Source organism: Equus asinus, chromosome 24 (genome assembly GCF_041296235.1).
Source record: "Equus asinus isolate D_3611 breed Donkey chromosome 24, EquAss-T2T_v2, whole genome shotgun sequence".
Taxonomy (NCBI): Eukaryota; Metazoa; Chordata; class Mammalia; order Perissodactyla; family Equidae; genus Equus; species Equus asinus.
In genome coordinates, this window is record NC_091813.1 from 44,207,497 (window position 1) to 44,225,289 (window position 17,793).

At 36.2% G+C, this 17,793-nt stretch overlaps 1 protein-coding gene across 6 annotated transcripts in view; it reads left to right on the forward strand.

Moving 5' to 3' along the window:
• Positions 1-17,793, forward strand: part of AFG1L (AFG1 like ATPase) — a 205,735-nt gene that overhangs the window by 159,879 nt on the left and 28,063 nt on the right. The window contains exon 11 of one of the 6 annotated variants that reach the window (XR_011497820.1): positions 1-17,793. This exon is cut by the window's right edge and continues 11,599 nt beyond it. The exons of the other annotated variants lie outside the window; for them this stretch is intronic. The gene's annotated coding sequence lies outside the window, so the exon portion shown is untranslated. 6 annotated transcript variants of the gene reach the window in all.

The window sequence follows — 17,793 nt, forward strand, 5'->3', positions numbered from 1 at the left end:
GTGGAGAAATTGAGGCACCGAGATACGAAGTTACTTCCTCAAGATCACACAGCTCGTAACTGGCCGAGCCAGGGCTTTGAACTTCTTGGTAGTCTGGGAATCTGATTCTGCGCTCTTAATGACTATGGTATCTCTGAAAATGCTTGACAGTTATTTTCTTCAAAATGAATGAAGTGAGACCGTCACTTTAAGAAAAACAACTAACGGTATTTGTTTCCAGTGATAAAATTTGAGCAAACAAGTAAAAATTAGAATTTTGGAAAACTTGTTGCCGCCACCATGAACTTGACAGCTTCCCAATTCTTAGACATTTTTTTCTGATGAGATTGATGGTGATATTAACAAATGCAGAGTTTTGACATTGTGTAATTAAATGTGTCAACATTTGGAAGATCTACATAACTCATGAAACCAGTATTTTCCAATAACGAATGCATACTCTTACAAAATCATGTATGACAAAAGATCCATTTAAAACATAAGAAAGATTCATGGATTTTAATATAACAATTCAAATATTCTGATATTGTTTCAGATTCTACATTGCAACTAACATTTAAAAAACTACTTCTTGTCAAGTTTTAAAAAGTTTTTAAATAGACTATTTTTTAAAATAGTTTTAGGTTTACAGAAAAATTGAGAAGATAGTACAGAGAGTTTCCATATACTCCCAAATCTAGTTCCCCCTATTATTAACGTCTTACATTAGTATGGTACATTTGTTACAATTAATGAACCAATATTGATATATTATTATTAACTAGTCCTTATTTTACTCAGATTTTCTTACATTTTACCTAACGTCCTTTTTCTGTTCCAGGATACCACATTACCTTTACTTGTCATGGCTCCTTAGGGTACTCTTGGCTCTGACAGTTTCTCAGACTTTCCTTGCTTTTGATGACCTTGACAGTTTTGAGGAGTACTGGTCAGTTATTTCTTGGATGGGATTTGTCTGATATTTTTCTTATGATTGGACTGGAATCACGGGCTTTTGAGAGGAAGACAACAGACATCAAGTGCTATTTTCACACGTCATATCAAGGGTACCTACTATCAACATGACTGTCACTGTTGCTCACACTGGTCTGCGATAGTGTTTGACAGGTTTCTCCACCATAAAGTTATTCTCTTCTCCCTCTTTCCATAGTGTGCTCTTTGGAAGGAAGTTCTTGTGAATTCTCATGTAGCATCAAAGAGGAATAGCCACAGTTGCCTGAAAAGGCTATTCAAGTACTTTCCCCTTCCAACTGCATATATGTGTGAGGCCAGATTTTCTATATGCTTCAACCCAAACAACATAGCACAGTAGAGTGAATGTAGGAGCAGATATGAGAATCCTGCTTTCTTCTATTAAGCCAGCCTCTAAAGAGATTTGCAAAAAATGTAAAACAGTGCCACTCTTCTTACTGAATTATTTTCATTTTGGAAAATATAATTATTTTTCTTAAAATGTTATTCATGTTAATTTGATGGGTTGAATGTGATGGTTTTATCATTGTTCTTTTAAATAAATTAATAAATATTTAAAATTTTTCTCAGTTTTAATTTCTAATACAGTAAATATTGGGAGAGATAACCCACATAAATAAAAGCTCTTTGGGTTCCTCAATAATTTTTAAGAATGTAAAGGGATCCTGAAACCAAAAACTTTGAGAACCACTTGCTTTAGGGTTAAACTTCTGTGGACCAAAAATGAAAGAACCCTATTCAAAGGAAGCAAGCTAAAACTGAATTCTAAAGGCTTAATGAGTAAACTGACTATACCTAAATTTTCCTTATTGAGAAATGTAATTTTTACACCTGCAGAAAATTGTTTCCTCAACTGATAACTGTGCTCACAAGTAACTATTTGCAAGAGTAGTTTGTTATTTGTGTCTTAAAAATAATGACAGGTGGCCAGGTGTGTTTGTAAAAAGTCTGAGCAGAAAAATGTATCAGTTGATGCATATGCATGGGTGTACACATTGTTCACTGTCAACTTCTGGTTCATTAACTTTCTTCTTTGGTTCTTAGTATTCAAGGAATGGGCCGTCAGATCTGTGTTTTGACCTTCATCTGTCTGTTGATCTTGGTTATGTCATATTAGTTTGTATATCATTAGACTTATACTGTACTGAACAGCGTCTCTTGGGGAGTTGTTAAGAGACATCTTGCTTCTCTTTCTCTGTTTGATGCTTTATTTTGCTTCATGTATTCCAAATGAAACCACTGGTTGTGAACTACTTCTGGTTTGTGTCCTCTGCTTGGTACACACTCAGCAAATACTAAAGGATGAATAGCTTTTATCTCTACTATTTGGCCAAGAGTCAAGACTGATGGTGTTTGGATGCCAGCCGTGGATGGTGATTATCATTAGGGAATAAGGGCATTAATCACCAGAGCCGAGGTAGCCCAGGAATCTCCACGGCCCTTTACCTTCTCAGTAGCAAAACCATTCTTGTAGCATTGCTGATCTGTGTGTGCCCATTTCCCAGATATGCTGACCTCTGGCAATACCGCGTCCAAATAAGGCAGGCAGGCAGCCTGGCTAAAGCATAGGGGACAGGTAAGGCAGAAATGAGATTACGAAGAGCTTAGTAGAGAATAGGTCAGATTCTTATAGAGAGGAATGTGTATCCAATGTCAAAAAATGATCTCTAAGTCTTTTTGTCGTTTGTCTTTCTCTGCCCCGATTCCTGGTCAAGCCTTAAGCTAAAGAGTCATAGTCTTGGTGTTGAAAGGTACCTTGAAAGTCACCTTATCTATCCAGTCATGAATCTTCCCTAAAACTGTAGTCCTCTAGTTGCCCTGCAATGTCAATTTGGGGGACAGAGTTGCATGTGTGAGAAGGAATTTAGGACACATGCAGTTAGATATAAAGTTCCAACATACAGACCTGGACTTTAGCCTGTTTCATATGGGCCCTCAGTATTTGTCAAGAAGGTTTGTAGAATGAAATCTCATAATTGACCTATGTGATAATTTGATTTAAAAAGGTAAGATGTATACTAGTAACTTTTTACCTGAATTTATTTAATTATCCTGCAATTTTGTAAATAAAAGAAAAAGAGAATTCTCTGCAAGGTTGGAGGTTGGACTGAAGGATCAGGCTTTACTAATTGTTGATGATGATTTGTATCTTCCAAGGAAGTAACTAAACATTGGGTTAAAAGCTGTTGATATGTTTTTTGTGTTTTACTGTTTTAAAGGAAAAAAGACTTTTAGAAAAAAGCCCAAGAAAAGGGAACTGGATTAGAAATTTGAAAACTGTAGCCACTTAGAATAATTGTGGTCATTTCCATGATGAAAAGCCGGGGGCGGGGGCGTGGTAGTGAAGAAGAATCAGCAGGAATGAGGAAAAACTGAGTCCAGAGAACACCTTCCTATTTTCTTCACATGGCAAGTTTTCTGTTATAGGACACATTGTGAGGCTGAGCAGTCTTGCTCAGCTTCTGTTCCCAAACTAGGACAAGAACAGGCCCTCAGATGATGCGGCATGTGTCTACAGATTGTACACTCTGCAAGCCGCGGGCCTCTCAGACTCAGCTGCCTGAAATTTCTCTGAGGCAGAAAACTTGCTTTCATTTTCTGTGAATATATTTATGTTGTGTGCTAACTGATGTTTAAAAATATGGCTGGTCCCTGTAATGGGGAGAAAGTACTTGGGGGTTCCCTGAGGGTCTTAAGGGAAGAGTAAGTGTGCTAAGAACTGTACACCTTCAACGTGTTCTCTTTCTTAGCAATAAACTTATTGGGAGGATCAGATCTAGTAGTAACACAACTCCTCATATTCCTTTTAAGATCACTTCTACTCTAGGACAGTATGACAAACTAATTAATATTTGCTTCAGTCTTTGGGAGGAGTGTGTCGTTTACTTCCTCAGACAATGATTAAGAAGTATGAGTTAGAGTTAAAAACAATTAAAGTGGTCATTAACTTTTTTAAATTACAATTTGTTGTTAACTTTAAAGTAAATGATCTCGCTTGGCTTTTAATAATAAATATATCACAGCCCTAAATAATAATTGGGAACAGTTCTCTAAACAGAAGACCTATAGGATGAAACAATTGGTAAAGTGCTGAGAAAAAAAAATCTAAGCCAACCAATTAATGTGACTATAAAACACTTTAAAAAGTACTTGTTTGATTTTTAAAAATACTTTCAGCCCTGATGGCTTTTCTAATGCTTACCTACCAACTGACTGGGGTTTTTTAAATAGAAAAAAATTTTATCAGGTAATTTTTTGATTTGTAATTTTTAAGTTTTTCTGTTTCCCAGAATAAAGTATGTGATGTGATATACTCCGTAGTACCTTCCCCCTAAATTAGATCAATTGACTCAAAATTAGTAACTACTTAGTACATTACTACTTAGAATATTTAATGACATATCCCATTAAATATATTATTACTTTGAGATATATTTTATAGAAGAAAGTTTGAAAATTGTGAGAATATACTATTTTTGTTTCTTAAAATAATTTGGTGAAGATATTATTGAGTCAGGCAAAAGATTTTGAGAAGAAAAACTAGAAGTGAGCTATAATATCAAGAAATTATAAAATTTCCACATCTTTTATTGTTAATCAAGAAATATATGTTATATAAGATTTCCCCCCAATATTGTTGCATTGATTCAATGGTCAGCAACTATTTCTTAAGTGCTTCCATATCTGTATGCCACTATGTTATAAGGAATATAAAAGAAGTATAAGAAGTTGCTTTCAAAGAGTTTACAATTTAATAAAGGATAGAACATGAACCAAATACCAGACAGCGTAGTATGGTGGAAAGAGGCCTTTGGGATATTCAAGAGATATGAATTCCAATTCTTACTCAGATGCTATGCAGCTGAGTGGCCTTAGGCAGGTCACTTAACTTCTCGAAGTCCAAGTAACTCATCTGTAAAATGCATGATGTGATCAGCTAATTTCTGTCATTATTTTCAGCTATAACAGTCTATTTTAAAGAGCTGTGCTCACTAGTTAAGTACCTGTTATGAATGCATCAGGAGTTAAAAGTAAAGATGGTAAAGATTGGTAAGATTCTGAGGAGACATGAAATTTAAGGAGGAAATTGATCTTGACCTTGAAAGGTGGGTAGAATTTAGATGAGCAGAAAGTATTTCAACCATAATCTGAAACCAAGCATTGAATGTTTTAGGAGGAACAGGAGATACTTGTCTGAGAGCAGAGTGCATGTTGAGAGAAAAGGAAAACAGAGTGAAAATCTCAGAGAGATCAGCCATAAAAACGAGGCAGAGAAATGTAGACTTCTTACCGTGATCCGCAGCGAGTCATTTTGGGTTTTAAGCAGGAACATGGTACGTAAAGTAATGTTTTAGGAAGATTAATGGGGTGGTACACTCTAGGAAAGGTTGTAACTTTCACCAACATCTTCTAGTGGGTCAGCAAATAGTATCTTCTCTTGGGAAGGTCCTTCCTTCAGGGAGGAAACTTGATTAAATAAACAAACATGCTATTAAATATTTGTTTAACTTACCTTATACAGGGGTAACAGAGAGAGCCTTACTCTCTTTATATTTTATGGCACTTCTTCTTAGTCATTTAATAGATATTTACTGAGTACTTAACTGAAAGTTGGCATAGTTCTAGGTGCTATAGGGGTAGCAAGATGAATAAGAGTCAGTCTCCACGCTTACACAGCCTTAATTTAGAAGAGAAAATGGAGTCAGTACATGGATCACTAAAATGTGAGGCAGATTTTAATTAGTACCACAGGATCAGTAGGACCAGAGTGCTGTAGGTAATCAAAGAGGAGCTGGGCCTTGAAGGCTGGAGTGTTGGAGATGCTATTGGTGCAGGGGAGGTACGGGAGAGTGTGAATGGTGGCTGTTTGGTTGTTCCTAAGGGATCATGAGGAAAACCTTTGTGATCTCTTCCTCCTCGGAGGTTTTATGTATCTATGAGAAACACAGAGATGGGAAATTACAGAGTATATTCAAAGAACTGAAGACTCAGGGGGTCTTCCATTAATGACAGAGTAGCTCCTATTTACCAACCCACCTGTCGATCACAACTGTAAACTCTGGACAAAATCTAAAAAATAACTATCTGGAAGGCACTGTTGAGCAACCAAAAGCATGGAGAAAGTGGAGTGCAGTTAACACTTGGAAGAAAGAATTTGACACTGGTGAATTTCTTATTTTTATAGTTTTCTGCCTGAGAGCAGATCTAGTTAGCCTCATATGAGACATCTGAAACTCAATGGGAACCTGCAATATTCCTGGCTTGAAGAACCAAAGGAGAGTGACCATGGCAGCTGGAAAACAAGAGGAGAAATCATGGAAAGGAGAGATCCCCAGAGGAAAGTCCAGTATTTTTCATGCAAACTCTGCCCAAATCTTGTGCTAACCTGTGAACTATACATGCACTGCTAAGGCTAAAAAAACTGAACAGATATTTCAGTTGCTGCTCATCACAGAGGAGATGGATGGAGTTTGGAGTTTGAGACTAGCCAAGTTAATTACCTGCTAAAATAGCAACAACAAAAATTCAGTGTACTTCGGTGGAATATAAAAGAATCCTAAATTTCCACAACATTACCCACAATATCCAGACTACAGTCCAAAATTACTAGATGTTTGTAGACACTGGAAAATTTGACCTGTTTTAAAAGAGAAGAGATAATCTACAGAAACTGACTCTGCAGAGACACAGGTGTTGGAATTAGTGGCAAGGATTTAAAAGTAGTTTTTATATCTATACTCAAGGATATAAAGGAAAATATACTAATAATGAGTGAACCAATAGGAAATCTTAGTAGAGAAATTAAAACTATAAAAAAGAACCAAATGGAAATTTTAAAACTAAAAATTAAAAATTCTAGACCTGAAATTTTTAAAGTTTGCCGTAGGTACTTAATAGCAGATTGCAAATGGAAGGAGAGTCAGTGAACTTGAAGACAGATCAATAGAAATTATGCATTCTGAAAAACAGAGAGAAAAAGATTGAAAAAAAGGAATGAAACCTCATGACATAAGAAACTATATCAAAAGTCAAACTATATCATTGGAGTCCCAGAAGGAAAGGAGAGAGAGAATGGGCAGACATTTCTTTTTGAAAAAATAATGGCTGAAAGTTTTCCAAATTTAATAAAAAAGGTAAATTTACAGATTCCAGAAGCTCAACAAACCCATAGCAGATACAAAGAAAATCACTCTTAGGCATGTCATAGTCAAACTATTGAAAACCAAAGATAAAAAAAATTTCAAAGCAGCCAGGGGAACAACAATATGATTAAAGACTGGCTTCTCATCAGAATCAGCAGAGACCTGAAAATAGTGCAACAACATCTTTAGAGTGCTAAAAAGAAAAACCACACAATCTAGAATTCTCTTTCCAGAGAACTTAAGATTCCTGGTTGGAACTTAGATTATATGTAGGAGAGTGGTGTGGGCTCAGACAGGATAGATGGGTTGAAGTCAGTGTAAAGGGGCTTGCATATCAGGTGATAGAGTTGGGATTCGAATCTTCATTGCCATAAAACAAACTAGTCATTATTTTTTAACAGATCTGGATAATCTGGCAAAGATGTACAAGATTGACACTGCTGCTGCCATATATGGAGACTTTGTGTGCATTAGATGAAACTGCTCCTCAAGATGGGCATGGAGCTAAGTGAGCAAATCACGCTTTTATGTGGCAAAAAGGGTACCCTGTTGGATGCTGCCCCTCACCAGGGTGTGTGGCTTGGCAAACAGAGCATGGACTGGGTTTCTGCTCCTAATTGCCCCCTAAACCAGGTATACATGTTAAATTGGAAAGAACAAGGTGAATATGAGAGAAATTTATAGATTGGATGCAGAGAAGCCTCAGGGCCAAGGACGAGCTACCAAGGACTCTGACGTTTTCAGTTTGGGTGACCAGAGGAATGACAGGACCCTTAACAGAAATACTAGAGGTAGAAGAAGGGAGCTTCTGAACAATTGGAAATCTGGGACTGAATCTAGGACTGAACAATTGGAAATCTAGGAAATGATCTGGAAGTCGTTTGTAGAGATGTGTTATTTTGGAGTCTAAAGGAGTCTGTGAAATCACCTGTTCTGACATCGAAAAAGGAAGAGATGAGGGGTACAGGTGGGGTTGCATAGTCTTATCACAGGAGTCAGTGGAAGTAGATAGAGCCAAAGTCCTAGTACAGATGAATCAAAGGAACAATAGGAACAATACAAATTTCCCACCATTTTATTGAAGAATTTTAAAAGGAAGTAATTTACCATTTTGGTAACATCTTGGGACTCAGATATTACTTTGTAGAAGGTCTTACTAGGCATATATAACAAGCTGCTGCTCTTAACCTAATGTAGCTGCTTTTCAGCCTTCACATGTGTGAAAAATTCTGTAAACTGTAAATTATTCACACTCAGATGGAGATAGAAAATTTATCTTGCATACCAAAAGATATGCAAGATATTCTCAACTTCTTTCCTGAACTTTCTGCATTCCCTTATCATGTCCTAATACAAATCCAGACTGTTAAATATCCCCATCATTTTGGATCACCCTTTGCAATACATTCTTAGTCTGCTTTACTAAAGCTAGTGATGCTTTGCTTTTCTCAGGCTACTTCTTCATACCAATTTCCATTCAATTCCATGTTCATATAATAGATTTCTACTTCCCTACACTGGACACATTCCCTCTCATTGAAAACCTACCTTTTCTAAGAATACCACTCTCCACATTTAGTGCTATGCAACTGATGGATGCTCAGTATGTACTTGTTAACTAACAAAATTAAAAGAGGCTCTACTGTTTATTTTCTGAAGTTCTTACTGACAGTATCTCTCTCTGAATCCCTTTTGCCTCCTATTTAACTGAAAGTAAACTAAATAACAAAACAAGCTTTGAAAGGAAATAGAAAAAGAATAATTTTTGCATGTATTTATTTATACTTTGATTCCAAAAAGTTATATGTGTGTACACAGACACACACATACACACACACATAGAATTAAATAGATTTTTTTTTTAAATTAGGGCAAAGGTAAAGAGAGAATAGTTAAGTTGAAAGACAGAAAAAGTTAGTATACATAAATCCATGTCATAAACTTCTACAAAGTTCTTAAAATTGAACAATTAGGGGCCTGCCTGGTGGTGCAGTGGTTAAGTTTGCACGTTCCACTTCGGTGGCCAGTTTGGATCCTGAATGCGGACCTAGCACCACTTGTCAAGCCATATTGTGGGAGATATCCCACATATAAAGCAGAGGAAGATGGGCACAGATGTTAGCTCATGGCCAGTCTTCCTCAGCAAAAAGAGGAGGATTGGCGACAGATGTTAGCTCAGGGCTAATCTTCCTCAAAAAAAAAATTGAACAATTAAATCAACTCTCAGCATCCTCTTAGACAAAGTAGGAAAAAGATATTCAGTAAGTTAGAAGAGAGAAGCAAATTAGTTACTCAGAAGAAGTGAAGATTTTTCTGGCACTTGGGCCTTTCCTAAAGGGACTTCTGAAAGATGGCAGTGGACAATGTCCTCAGCCCCATTCCTGCTGCCAATATAAGTTTGTACCATACAGATTCTTATACACAAGCTAAGGGCATAATGACAAAGTACAGTTCAATGAAGCTAGTGCTATAGAGGTCAACAAGGTGCTTTCAAGTCAGCTTTTCTCTTTCTTTATCTAACTTGATCCAGAGAAATAGTTTTAAATGTTTATATATTGGATAAACTCTCATTCAAGCCTTTCATGAATGTTGTATCTTTAGTAAAATTTGGGAGCAGATAATTCAAGGTTGTTTTTTTGACAAGATGGAGTGAAGAATTCTGTTGGTCTTTGGTTTGAAGGGTTTGGCTCTTTGTGTATCCAGCAGCACAGAGAGGCACTCTACCTTGCTCTGATTCGCTTTTTAATATCTTTAGAATATGAATTAGCATTTTCCACCCAGTATTTCTGTGATTTGGAAAGCAGAATAGTGGGAGGAAGCATAATAACTCTCTGATACCCACTTCTTTTCCGACTCTGATTAGGCTTTTCAGATATCCAGATCTAAGAGGATTCCATTTCTTCCCAATGACCTCTCACAAGGAAAAGCGAAACAAAAATAACAAAATCTCTGCATTTGTAAGACTTTAACATGTTCAGAAGTCATCACTCTCAAATTTAAAATAAGTTCTTTGCTATTCTAAAGCCTTTTCTCTTTTCTCTTTAGTTTTCTAAATGTCACTTTTCATGCCTCTTAGCTCCGATTTCCAAAGGGAAAGGAAATTGATTGACCTTTCACTTCAAATGCACATGTAGGACCAGTAGCAAAGGGTACAGAACCTCATCTTGCACCTTGTGGGTAATCTTTCAGATTTCTTCTGGCTAGATCTCAAAGTAAGACAAATTTATAACACTGCCTTTCCTCCCACAGAGATGTAGCAAATACTGCCCTCTACTGCGGGGATGCTCAGGATAGCTCAATTAGTTAATGAGCAGGTGCTAGTCTTTGCTTACTGATTTCAGTGATTTTGGTAGAATTGTGTTGTTACTAATAACTTCATTATTACCATATACATTCCTATTAAAATCATTATATTTAAAAATAGAAAAAAGGATGGAAACATATTTTAGCCTTGGCCATATACATTTATTACCTTCTGTAGTCTGTATAATCAGATATCATAATGTCTGAGGCATTAATAATGTTTAAATTTCCATTTGTTTAGAACAAGTTAAGAAAATCCCTTTTCCAGCGGGAAATTAGAAGGGAGCTGTTATAGCATTATGTTAGTAAATAAATTTGTGGAATAATTCTAACAATGGTTGGGCTATTTTTCTTCTCCCGCCGATGTTCTTTTCAGTGCCTATTGGATTGCTAATATCTGGATTAGTCATTTCAAAGAACTAGCTGTTTGTGCAGCTAAAGAAAATTTTCCTCATTCTTTATTATTTTAAATGGTTAATTATACATGGTTAATTAACACTAGAGGATCACATTAAATAAACTAAATACCTTCCAACCAAAAACGCCTTAAAGAAAGTAACTACTGAAATAGTTATACACACACACGCATATATTTGTATACGTCATGTTTTTGCAAAGTGTCATGCTATCTGTGTTCCTGGATATGAAGAATATGGGTCCTCTTATTAGGCTAAATGTCAGTATAATGCACTATTCAGCTCACTTGTGGTGTTCCCTTTTTTCAGAACCTGGTTTGCTTAGGATTGCCTTGAAGCTAAAGAGATTTTAGCAAGGGAGCCATGAGAAACAAAACCTAGTAATCCACAGTGTCCCCATGGCTTCTTATGAAATCTAAAGCTTAAACTTCTCATTACCTTAACTCAGAAACCTTAGATACCATGAGAGCTAGTAGGAGAGTCTGATCAGGTTAAGTAATCCCGTGGTGAGGGTAAATTCTAGGACGCGGTTACCCAACGTTTGTAAGGGAGGCTCTGAAGTCCCATTTCCCACAGCTTTACAAACCAGAGAAGCTGTCCTCTTTTTCATCAACTCTAGGCTGCTTTCTGACTATCCCTCATACTACAGTTAATTTGAAAACTTAGTCTAAATAAAGTACCTAGGCAGGACTTTCTAATTCCAGAAGTATCTGGATCCTTTCTAAGTGTTGGGCTCTGAGCTACACTAACTCATTCACTGTTGTTGATTCTGTTGGCTGGTTGAACCCAGCTTATCTCATTTCTAAAAGGAGCAATTCTTGACTTCCCTCAAATTTGAGATGTCTCTTAAACAGTTGACACTCCATCCTAGTCAGATGCCAGCTAATTGTTTAACAAACGATTGTCTGGTTTACTCAATCTCAGGTAGTTAGGATAACAATTTTTTTTATTGAGTTCATAATAGTTTATATCAATGTGAAATTTCAGTTGTACATTATTTCTTGTCTGTCACCACATAAGTGCTCGCCTTCACTCCCTGTGCCCACCCTTCAGCCCCCTTCCCCTGGTAACCACTGAACTGTTTGTCCATGTGTTTGTTCATATTCCACATATGAGTGAAATCTTATGGTGTTTGTCTTTCTCAGTCTGGCTTCTTTCGCTTAGCATAATTCCCTCTAGGTCCTTCCATGTTGTTGCAAATGGGATGATTTTGTCTTTTTTTATGGCTAAGTAGTATTCCATTGTATGTATATACCACATTTTCTTTATCCAATCATCTGTTGATGGGCACTTGGATTGTTTCCATGTCTTGGCTATTGCGAATAGTGCTGCAATGAACATAGGGGTGCGTATGTTACTTTGGATTGTTGATTTCATGTTGTTTGGGTAGCTGCCCAGTAGTGGGATAGCTGGGTCGTATGATAGTTCTATTTTTAGTCTTTTGAGGAATCTCCTTACTGTTTTCCATAGTGGCTCCACCAGTTTGCATTCCCAGCAGCAGTGTATGAGGGTTCCCTTTTCTCCACACCCTCTCCAACATTTGTTATTTTTAGTCTTAGTGATGATAGCCATTTTAACAGGCATAAGGTGGTATCTTCATGTAGTTTTGATTTGCATTTCCCTGATGATTAGTAATGTTGAATATCTTTTCATGTGTTTATTGGCCATCTGTATCTCTTCTTTGGAAAAATGTCTGTTCATATCCTCTGCCCATTTTTTGATCGGGCTGTTTGTTTGTTTATTGTTCAGTTGTGTGAGTTCCTTTTATATTATGGAGATTAACCCCTTGTCAGATATATGATTTGCAAATATTTTCTTCCAGTTGGTGGGTTGTCTTTTTGTTTTGATCCTAGTTTCTTTTGCCTTGCAGAAGCTCTTTAGTCTGATGAAGTCCGGTTTGTTTATTTTTTCTTTTGTTTCCCTTGTCTGAGAAGACATGGCATTCGAAAAGATCCTTTTAAGTTCGATGTCAAAGAGTGTACTACCTATATTATCTTCCAGGAGTTTTATGGTTTCAGGACTTATCTTCAGGTCTTTGATCGATTTTGAGTTTACTTTTGTGTATAGTTACAGATTTTTTACCACTAGTTTTTATCGTCTTATGGAGATGTTTTGCAGTTTTTATGTATTGCCTTGCAGTTGTATTGATGCTTTCATTCGGTGATGCTTATTAATAATAATGATGATGCTAATGATAATAATTTCCTGCCTCTTCATATTCTTCTAAATGTTGTATTTTTAACCTATCTCCACATTTTTCATTTTGGTTTTCTAGGCTGTAGGTTATAAGTCAGATGTTTTTGTGCCAATTGTTGGAGTTTTCCACTCCCCAAATGAACTGGAAGTATTCCCAGGAATGAACCTAGCACAGTGCTTTGCATGTATTAGGCACTCAGTAGATCTGCTTTGATGTGGCTTGTGTTTTGAGCAAGTTGTCAGTTCCAGAATCTCCAGGATTAGATATCTCCAGAATTTGGAGATCTATTACATACACAAAGCTAATCAAGTGCGGATGGGGAAAGGGTGCAATTGCCTCTAGTGTGCTGCTTGAATTTTTTGGTGAAGTCATTGTTTCTACAAAGTACATTGTTTCTACAATAACAGAAACATTGTTTCTGTTATTCTGTTAAAATAAGAATATGACGCCCCCCCAAAAGAGTACTGTATTAGCCGTTATTATTTGGCCATAGAGGGATAGTTTAGCAAAGATCTGGCGCATTTAGGAAGAACTGGCCTCCTGCCATTGAGACTTTGTAAGTCAAGTAGTAAAACTTTGTAGCTCCCCGAAGAACACCTTCTGAAGTAGAATGTGGTAGTATTTTCCGGAATTGTGAGATATTTTCCAGCTGGGTGCTATAGACTTCATATTAATGAGATTTCTCATCCTAAGGTGCCAGATGACTAATCTTGGGAAATTATTTGCTGTACAAATACACACATTTCAGTGCTCTATTTTTCTAATTAATATCTTTGTTAATTTGATGCACATAAGTTGTTTTAACATCAATTCACATGATATTTTTAGTTTGTTTTGAAAAGAACATATTCATCTGAATTCCACTCAAGCATTTTTTTTTCTATTAAAAGGTACTTCTATTTAAGATATGAGGTATTGTCATTTCTCTGTAAACAAAGCAAGTTACCACAAATACTTGTATAATGAGGAGCTTTCAGGGTATCACTACGTAGAATTTGTAAAGAGGCGTCTATACAGATAAAGAGTAACCCTTAGGACAGTATAATCTAGACAGCGCTTGAAATAATAATCGTCCTACTTGAGCTGAAATAATGGTGGCAGAAGAAGCATTAGCCAGGCAGAGAAAAAAAGAAACTCAAGCTGACAGCTCATTCGTGTATGTTGAAGTGGATCAGCCACTCACTGCAGGGCAGAAGGCAGCCTGGTGGTAACGCTCGTGCATTTCACATTGGTGTAGCATTGAGTAAATCCCCACCCCTGGCACCAGGGTCAAACCGAAGCAGACAGCTTCTCTCATACTGTTGCTGTTTCTCAGGCAGGAGAAAGAAGATGTCAAGCAAGCTCTTTATTCCTACAAGTTTGTTCGAGAAACTGTGCTACATATAATCCACCTGTACACTCTCGGTAATTAAGGAAAACAAATGCTCTTTGCAAAGTCATTATAGATTTAAAGTTCTTTAAGTTTTCATCAGGTTTCCACAGAAACAAAGAGTTTGAAACAATAGTCGAGAATGCACAAACCATCGAATAAGTGGATTTTAATTGTTCCTGTTCAGAAAATTATTCAGATAACCAGCCACATCAAAGACTATTAAACTTTTTAATTGCTCAGGTAGAAAGATGGAGAATGTCATCATTATCTATCATAAGAAGAACCTGCATTAGATAATGATACTTGAATTCTGAGCTAGAATAACATACTCAAGGATGCTACTAACTGAAGTGCCATTTAGTACTCAAAAATAATCATATGCTTTAATTATTCATAGGACACAATGCACGAATTTACAATACTAATTGTGATTTCAAAAAATGTCTTATGCTATGGTTTACTTACATATGAGATCAATTAATGCAAAACAAAAGTATAAATATTAGCAACTCCCTTTGATATTGTATGCTTGCAATTTAGTGATAGTGAGGTCAAGAGTGGAGAAATGTGTCTTCTCTGTGTTTTGCTAAGTTCTCGTAGGATTTAGTACAGTGCTTTGTATTAAGGATTCAGTAGTTATAATTGATTTTGAAGAAGACTTGGTGATAGTGTATTCAGTTTTCACCAATCTTGTATTATGCAAGCCTGAGTTCCCTGGGCTGTGCTAGATGCTAGGGACATGGAGGTAGATACGATAGTGCTGGCCCTGTTGGGACTCCCTGTCTTGAACAGGGGAGTAAGTGAGGGTGGCAACTGCAAATCTAAACAGATTTGTGACTCCTCAGGCTCTTTAATTTATGCATTTATTGAATATTTTACACCTTCACTCTTCATTATTATTAGGAAAGATGCAGGGGACTAAATAGCTGAAAAACAAAAACCAATGTAAAGTATACAGACTTTGTTTGAATTAGTAAAGATCGCCAACATTGTTTTGCTACATCATTCTCTTTTTACCCTTTTTTGTTATAATGTATTTTGTTTCTCTCCCCTTTGGAAAATGCGGAAAAATCTAAAAAATAAACAGGATCAGAAGTCTCTAAGTCTATCACTTAGACCATTTAGAGATAACAATTATTAGCATTTTTTTACATATTTACTTAGCCTTTTTCCTACAAATGTATTTTGAGCAAAACAGACACCTTAATACAGTTATAATTTTGCATTATGCTTTTTTCACTTAGCTTTTTTACCAAAGTTTGTTTCCCTATCATAAAATATTTTTCATAAACACCATTATTTGTTGGCAACGTATTATTCCATTATATCCATGTGCCATAATTTATTGAGCATTCCTCTGTTGTTATATTTTAAAATTACTTTTTGGTTCGCATAGTTATAAATAATCCTTTTGTATAGCCTTTGGTTGCATTTCTGATGATTTCCTATAGATTGATTCCTAGAAGCAGAATGACTGGGTTAAGTTTATGTCTCTTTTTAGGACTCAATACAATCCAACAAATTTTTTTCTGGAATAACTGAACTGATTTACTCTTCCAGCAGCAGTGACTGTCTTATTACATGCATGCCAGCATTGAGTAGTATCATTTATTTTTCTTTGCAGAATTGCTATATGAAAAATATCTCTTCTTTTGTCTTTCTTTAGTTACTACTGAGTTTGACTATATTTTTCTTTTGTTTATTAGCCTCATACTTTTTATATTTTCTGTTCTGTGAATTGCATATTCAAATTCTTTATGCATTTTTCTGTTGGCATGCTCTTACAATTTCCGTTTTATTGCAGTCATTCCTTGTCTCCCCGATTCCTTTTTCATGTCAACTCGTTCTCTGTGGCTTTTTGTTTTTATTTGATTGAGTCCATGTTTTCTTACTTTCTGTAGGGATACCACATAATTTTCTGGCTTTTTTTCTTCTAGTTCTTGTATACAGTAAATCATAAGTTTTATTTTTGGAAATAAGTTTTCTACTACACCTTAAAAATTCCAAAATTGATTACAAAAATCAATGTATCATAAAATAAATGGCAATATCTGTGTTTACATATATTTATCAATTATGTAAAACTGATCTTTTGCTATAAAAGCTAGATCATATTTTTCTACATGTGCTGGACTTGTTAGTGTCTTCTAAAATGTGGGCTTTTCCTAGTAAATCTCTCTGCAGCAAGTACAGTATTTTGGTTAGCTATTGCTGCATAACAAATAACCCTTAAAATTCAGTGGCTTAACAAAATAAGCATTTATTATTGCTCTGTAGTCTACAGGTCAACTGGGAAGTTTCTTTTGATCTGTTTTGGGCTCACTTATGCATCTGCAGTCAGCTTTGCTGATCTTGGTTGGGCTTGCTCATCCGTTTGTGGGGCCAGCTGGCTGTAGACTGGCCTAGGATGCTTTCCCAGTTTAGGTAATTGGCTCTTCTTATGTCCCCTCCTCCTCCAGCAGGCCAGCTTACGTGGTACAATAGAGTGAGTGGAGGCATGCAAAGCCTCTTGAGACCTAAGCTCAGACGTGGAAAATTGTCACTTTTGTCTCCTTCTATTGGCCATGGTAAATTATAAGCCTGGCTCTGGTTAAAGAGTTGGTCAGATAGACTCCATGTCTTAATGGGAGAGCTGGAAAGTCACAATCCAAAGGGTGTGGACAAGGAGGCAAGAACAGTTGGAGCCATTGCTGTAATCAGACTGCCCCACATAGGCATTCTTCATTTCTCCAAAAACATTTTAAATGGGTTTGAAATTATCATAATTTCCTAGAGAATTTTTTAGTTAATGCATTTGAATGCCCCGCATACCTTTAAACACTGAATGCTATGGAAAGAGGGGATGAATAATCCTGTGGCAACAGTATCAACTTATCAGTCCTAGTGATCAGGATGTCACATCAAAAATGATACCATTTGTGAGGCACGTGGGGCTGTATAAGATGTTTGGCAGCGTCTATATGTGGTTTGGTGAAAACATTTGTTATATTCCTCTATATTGTATAATCATGAAAAGAAAAATAAATTTACAAAGATATTTTAGAATATATCAAATAATGAATTAGAATAAGACTTTCAAATAAAATCTTTTCAAATTTCTAATGAGAAAAGTTGCCTCCATGAACATAACTTTTTAAAAATAAGATTTGATGCTGAAAATGCAGTTCCTGATTAAAATTTTTTAGTGGTAATCTGAAGAAAATTTGAGAAATTTTTTTTTTCTTTTGTGAGGAAGATTGCCAATAAACTAACATCTGTGCCAGTCTTCCTCTATTTTATGTGGGATGCCAACGTAGCATGACTTGACGAGCAGTGTTAGGTCTGCACCAGGATCTGAACCCGCAAATCCCAGGCCACTAAAGTGAAGCGTGCAAACTTCACCACTATGCT